Below are 6,000 nucleotides of genomic sequence, written 5' to 3'. Positions count from 1 at the left end.
TCAATATTTCATTATTATCTATTATTATTAATAAGTACTAATATTAAGTAGTAAATCGCCGTGTATTCATATAAATAACATAAAAATATTACTGTTAGGTGCCATTTAATTAAAGAAAAAAATCATTTAAATTGCAATGAATAACCATTTGAGTTAATTTAATCACTAAAGAGACACGAAATAAATTACCCAGCGTACTCAATTTCCATTTTAATGTTTGAAAGATTTTTTAAAACCTTTTAAAATCCGCTCCAAAATTTAGACTATGTGTACACAATACGATTGAGCTGGACGGTACCACACTCGGAGCGGGTCGCTCCAGCAGATCCGGTGTAACCCGGCCGCAGAGCTGAGCCGCAGTCCGGCTCCGCTCCCGGCTCCCTCCTGATGGCGCCCCCGCGCAAAATCCGCGACACATTTTGTCAGCAGCCACCGAGCATGGGTCCCTCTGGTAATAGAATAGCCAATGTAATTTGACACTTCAACTTACTGCGCTCTCTCAGAGTCTATTCAGTTACTCACCCACTGACGTTGAGCCCGTTCTCAGTGGCCGTGAGGGGGGAAGATATTTAAAAACAAGAGCCGAAAATTACCGAGGACTTTCTCCGCTTAATAACCCGGTGAGTAACTGCAAACTTAACGTTGCCTATTCACGGTGTCGCGCAGCGAGGCTCTTGTCTCGGGAAGGTTTTGTTTCCACTTTGGCACAGATTGTTTCCCAACAATAGAGTGACCACTTGAACTGGCACGTCGGAGCCTGTAATAATCAACCGCAGCTTTTTATTTACAATTCCACTGCTCGGTGCCGTCGGGATTTAACCGGCGAGCTGTTAACCAGGTTGTGCATTTCGTTGGTATAAGATGCCGCGTTGATCTCCAAAGCGTCGGGGCTTGGAGGCTACATTGTAGCAGCCTGTATGCATTTTGCTTGCAGAATGAATCATGCCGCGCTGCGTGTGTGCGCAAGCTTAAGATGAAGCTCTTACCTTTTTGGCTTCTGATGTGCACAAAGCACATGGTTTGTCAAATGTGGATTCAGTGTTGCTTGTGGAACTGATTCATGTGAGCTGCAGAATTACTGTGGCCACGGCAAGGCAGCGGTCACTGCAGTTCCGCGGATTATGCAGTAAATGTCACGTTAAGTGTTTATTTCTGAACTTTGTTAATAGCGGCATGTGTGTGTGTGTGTGTGTGTGTGTGTGTGTGTATGTGTGTACCCTTAAATATCAATGTATTTATGTCACATCCCGGTCTTCTCATGCTTTGCTGCTGTAGGTCGTTGCTGCTTCATAAGGGTTTAACAAGTTGACTCCCCAAATTCCTGCTGTCTGAATATGGAACCAGTTGGGGTTGAGGGGGGCCTCTCATATTGAAGTGGGCTCATATTCACTTGCTGTACATCTGTCCAGGAAGCAAAAAGCACGGCAAAGTGGAAAAAGTAGCCTAGCCTCTGCTCCTTCATCAGCTTCCTAACCATTGTGAATGAGAGAGAGAGAGAGAGAGAGAGATAGAGAGAGAAAGAAATACACATGCACTGTATTTCTGCTTCTGAAAATCCCGGTTTGGGAGCATCAACAAACATAAGTACAGATGTTTCTCATCTTTTTCTGGTGATATGTCCAGGAGAGAGCACTTCCTGTTTTTGTTGTGTTGCTGAAAAGTTCATTCTCCCCTGTCTTTGCTTGTTGCTCCTGCAGCATCTGACTGTTTGGACCCTGCTGCTGAGGGACATGTAAAACTTCTGTGGCCATACCAGTAATTGAGCAGTAGCTTGTTTACATTCCTGTCATGTAAGATGAGGGTCTTGTTGGGTTTAATAGCTGCTGAACTGACAAGCATCTGAACTCAGCTGGTTTTAAAACTTTCCGATACAGTCTTGATGCAGGACGGGAGAGGGAATGTCAAACTAGAAAGTTGCCATCTTTGTGCACCTGGTCCTTTGATTGCTCTCTGCTCCAGTCCCTGCATGGGCCACCTTTCAATCTGCACTCATCACAAGCACTCGATGGCACGTGTGATTAAAACGCTGATTGAGCTCTGCTTGTGCAGGGGGGAAACTTCAAACTTCCAGTGGCTTCATGGATTAGGGTGGTGTCAGACAGAGAAGGAGGTTTTCTGTCCCGTCCTCTCACTTCCAGTCACCCCACCTCTGTGGGGCCCCAGGTTGGGCTCCTGAATAACCATGGGGCAGACCCCACCAGGCTGACCTTCTTCTATTCAAGTTGAGGATGTTGAAACACCAGCCGTCAAACAAAAGACACATTGAAACAGAGATCTGCAACCCAGCACGTGTGTCTGGATGCTGAAGTAGACCATTTATTAACTCCTACTGACCAGTGAGAAGCATGAGCACAAACCAAAAACTATAAAAAAGGATATTGAGCTGCTTCTGACACAGATTAGTGAATAAAACCTTAAAATAAACAGAAAATAAAACTTTACTTAGATTTTTAAATCAAATCACATATATCTTTTAGACATGTAACGCTGAAGCAAATCTCTTTTTGTCTGGACCGCAGCCAGCCCGAGGTCTGTGTGTGGCTCTGAGGGTTGACAATGGCAACACGTTCTCAGTGCAGGGTGGGAGTTTTCGCTCTCGCCTTTACTCTCACCTCGTCGGGTGGGTGGAAGCTGGATATGGATGTGCCACATGGGAAATGATTCTCTCAGATCAGAGAGGACCCACAAGAGGCCTCATTACCTCCAGCAGTACTGCTGGCCGGCCTGTGAGGAGACTGAGAGCTGGTGTGTCTTCTTAACCACACTCACCTACTGAAATGTTGTCTGTACGCTGCGTCTGATGTTAATCTGAAAATATTCCTGGAACACAACATGGTGTACAGTGTCATTAAGAGATAAACACTGCTTTGCAAAATATTTTATTCCAGTTTGATCTGCATCACAGCCTCAAAATGAAACCCTCTTCCACTGCAGCCTGAGCCTCCTTTTTACCAACAATGTGTGCTTAAGTAGCTGGTAAACACGGCTGTTAGATGGTGTATAATGTCATCATGTTATTGATTTGGCTTGGGAATTTCACTTGCGGTGAGCAGCTCCCGCATACGGAGAGCCCCCTTTTAGGCACTCTTAACAGGAAAAAGGCAAGCCAGCGACTGCTCTTCCTCCGCGGTCAGAGCCTGTGGGAGGTTTGTGTAGGTTTCGCTCAAGGTCCCTTTTTTGTTGTCTTTGCTGGAGAGAATAAACTCCTGGGTGAATCACCCTGCTGGTATGGCTATTTTCAGTGACTGAGGAAAGTGCAGGGCAAGCGTGGCGCTCTCTGTACAGAAAGTGTGTCACTGGACAGCTGTAGTAGCTTAATCATGAGGTTTAGTTTGGTGTCAAACAGCACTCACTTATAACATCGTAAAGAGTTATTTTGATGCTGCAGTATATCTGGAAGGGAGATTGTTTAGCACAACTAGTGGTGCAAAGTAACAAAGTACATTCACTCAAGCACTTTTTTTTAATCTGCTACATTTCTTTTACAGCTGCCATCATGCAGGAGCTGATAATAATTATAGGATATGTTGCATAGTTCGAAATTAAACCAGTGTCTCCCAACCTTTCTGGCCGGTGATCCCTTGTGACAGAACCAAAGAAATCCAGAAATCCTCACTTGATGACGTTTCCCTTATACCTTCATCAAGTCAAATCTTAGACCTTGATCAAGTCAAACCTGAAAGAGGTAAAACCTTCACCAAAAACATTGTTAATAAAGCGCGGAACAAGTGATCGACAGTGTGATGTTGGATCTTTCACAGTCAGTCCATAAAGCTTTCTGCAGTGCGAGAACTTTGTGGTAAGTGTTATTGGCTTGTGACCCTTTTATATGATGCAAGATGTACTTGCAACCCATTGTCTGTCACACACACACACACACACACACACACAGTTTTATTACATTGTGGTACTGCAAATTTCCCAGTGAGGGATCTGAATATGTCTTCCACCACTCTGAAATAACAAAATAAGCACTTGCTCTACATACATCATACCGCCGTATTCTTTCCACATGAGTTATTCTGCATTCCTCATGTGTGTGTGTCTGTGATGATTTGTGACGCTCCACCTCTGTGACTCGGAGCTGCAGGAACATGTGTACTGTGCAGATATCCGCAGAGGGGTTTATATGACGGAGAGAATGGTCAGACTGTACCTGTCAGCCTGACTGTTGACTGTTAATATGAAGCTTCTATTTTCAAAACACAGCTCAGGGAAAGGGAATCTGTGTGCGTTTGTGCAGGAGGGAGATACAGAGCGAAGCGAGGGGATGGGAGAGGTGCTGGGAGTGACGCCAGACCACACATCATTTAATCACGTTAAGAGTGTGCAACCACTTTGTGCATATTTTCGGTTGCATTGGTGATAGGAGTTGTTATTGTACAAACTGTGCACACAGAGAGGGCTTGACGGGAGGGGAGATGGGGATGACAGTTTGATGGAGAGAAGAAAAATAACTCTTATTTTGAGTTTTGCGATTTGTCAAACTGTGGATTCTTTTCAGCTTAGTGGCCAAAATGTGGTAATAAAGTAAGATTTTTGTTGCTGCTGCTGCAGCTTGGAGAATGTGTTGAGAAATTTGAAGCAACAACATTTAAGACCACTTGAAAGTTGAGCCTGTGGAAGGATGACCATTGTGCATATTAGCATTGGATTTGAACGTGTCCTTTTGGCTTAATCCCACTGTTGACTCGCCTGCTAAGTACTGAGTGTGTTATTTTTGCTCTTTTTAGGGAGCCCCTCTCTGCATAATCTCACTTAATCTAATCTATCCCCCTTTATAATAGACTGGGAATGATGTGTCTTTATAGAAAAAGCTTTAGTGTAGATCCATACCAAACAGACTTGTGTGCCGGTTTCTTCCCCAACCCCTCTGGCAAAGCTCTTGTAAAAATGCAAGTGACCTCTGCGCCCCTTGTTAGTCTGAACAATAGGCCTGCCTCCTCTTACAGCTGCAGCCGTGCTGGAGGGGAAGTTAGCTGGAACAGAAAACACACATCTCGTGATTAATAGGCCTAAATACTGTATGTTTGGCTTGATCCCATGCCTGCTTTGTTACTCCAGTAAATTATTAAATTCAAGCGGGATTTAGGACTGCAGCTAACTTTTGTGGTCAGTTAATCTTGTCATTATTTTCTCAATTAGTCGTTTTGTCTATAAAACCTTAAAACATACTGTAAATAAAATGCCCGTTATAATGGAGGAGTGTTTTTTTCTTTTTTAACATTTTATAGATTAAAAAATTTGGTTCATCAAGGGGGGAAAATGTGCAGAGTAATTGATTATAGGAAGAAGCATTAGTTGCAGCACTAGTCTCAACTGTGTGCAGAATTTTTGTGATTGAAGTTATTTATGCTCATGCTCGCTGTCGGGTTTTTCTGAAGTTCTGGATGACATGGAAGCTGAATATAAAATTAAAATATAGGCCTACTAATACATTATTTGCATGTTTGTTGCCATCAGCAGGGTTAAATAGGTGAATCAGTGTGCAACAAGAGAGGTTGGGGGGGGGCGATCTGCGAGTCTTAACCCACGATGGATATAATTGGAGCTTTTGAGGCCCCCTAGCAGTAGCAGGCTCATGCATGTTGAATGTGACATGCTGTGAAAAACACACGCAGATGATCTCACAGAGCAGCCGCTCAGTGTTAAGCGTAAATGAAAGGCTCTGAATCATGAATAACATCCGGCTTCCCCAAAGTCTCAGCTTCTATAAATTAAACAAGGTTCAACCCATGAACCTTGAAGGGTTGTCAAGTCTTGCAGTGTTGGATAGTGTTGCATGGAGGACGTTTCCCTCTTAAATTTCAGCAGAGACTGAGAAACTAGCAGCTGCTCATAAGAGGTGTAATCTCGCTATCAGAGAAATGGGCGCTGGGAAGACTCCTGAGGGGATTGGTTGAAGCATCACAGCGTATAGTAGCACTCCAGAGGATTTTTTTTAGGAGAGAGAGAGATCCACACCTCTGATGAGTAACGAAGGTGATTCAAGTGGTGGAA

At 43.9% G+C, this 6,000-nt stretch overlaps 1 protein-coding gene across 1 annotated transcript in view; it reads left to right on the top strand.

Moving 5' to 3' along the window:
• Nucleotides 1-496: 496 nt before the first annotated feature.
• LOC123983202 (zinc finger MIZ domain-containing protein 1-like) overlaps nt 497-6,000 on the top strand; it is a 118,151-nt gene continuing 112,647 nt past the window's right edge. Inside the window, exon 1 of the mRNA XM_046069363.1 lies at nt 497-620. The gene's annotated coding sequence lies outside the window, so the exon portion shown is untranslated. The remainder of the gene's footprint in view (nt 621-6,000) is intronic.

The sequence above is a fragment of the Micropterus dolomieu genome, linkage group LG14 (assembly GCF_021292245.1).
Source record: "Micropterus dolomieu isolate WLL.071019.BEF.003 ecotype Adirondacks linkage group LG14, ASM2129224v1, whole genome shotgun sequence".
NCBI classification, from domain to species: Eukaryota; Metazoa; Chordata; class Actinopteri; order Centrarchiformes; family Centrarchidae; genus Micropterus; species Micropterus dolomieu.
This window is presented reverse-complemented; position numbering and strand designations above follow the sequence as displayed.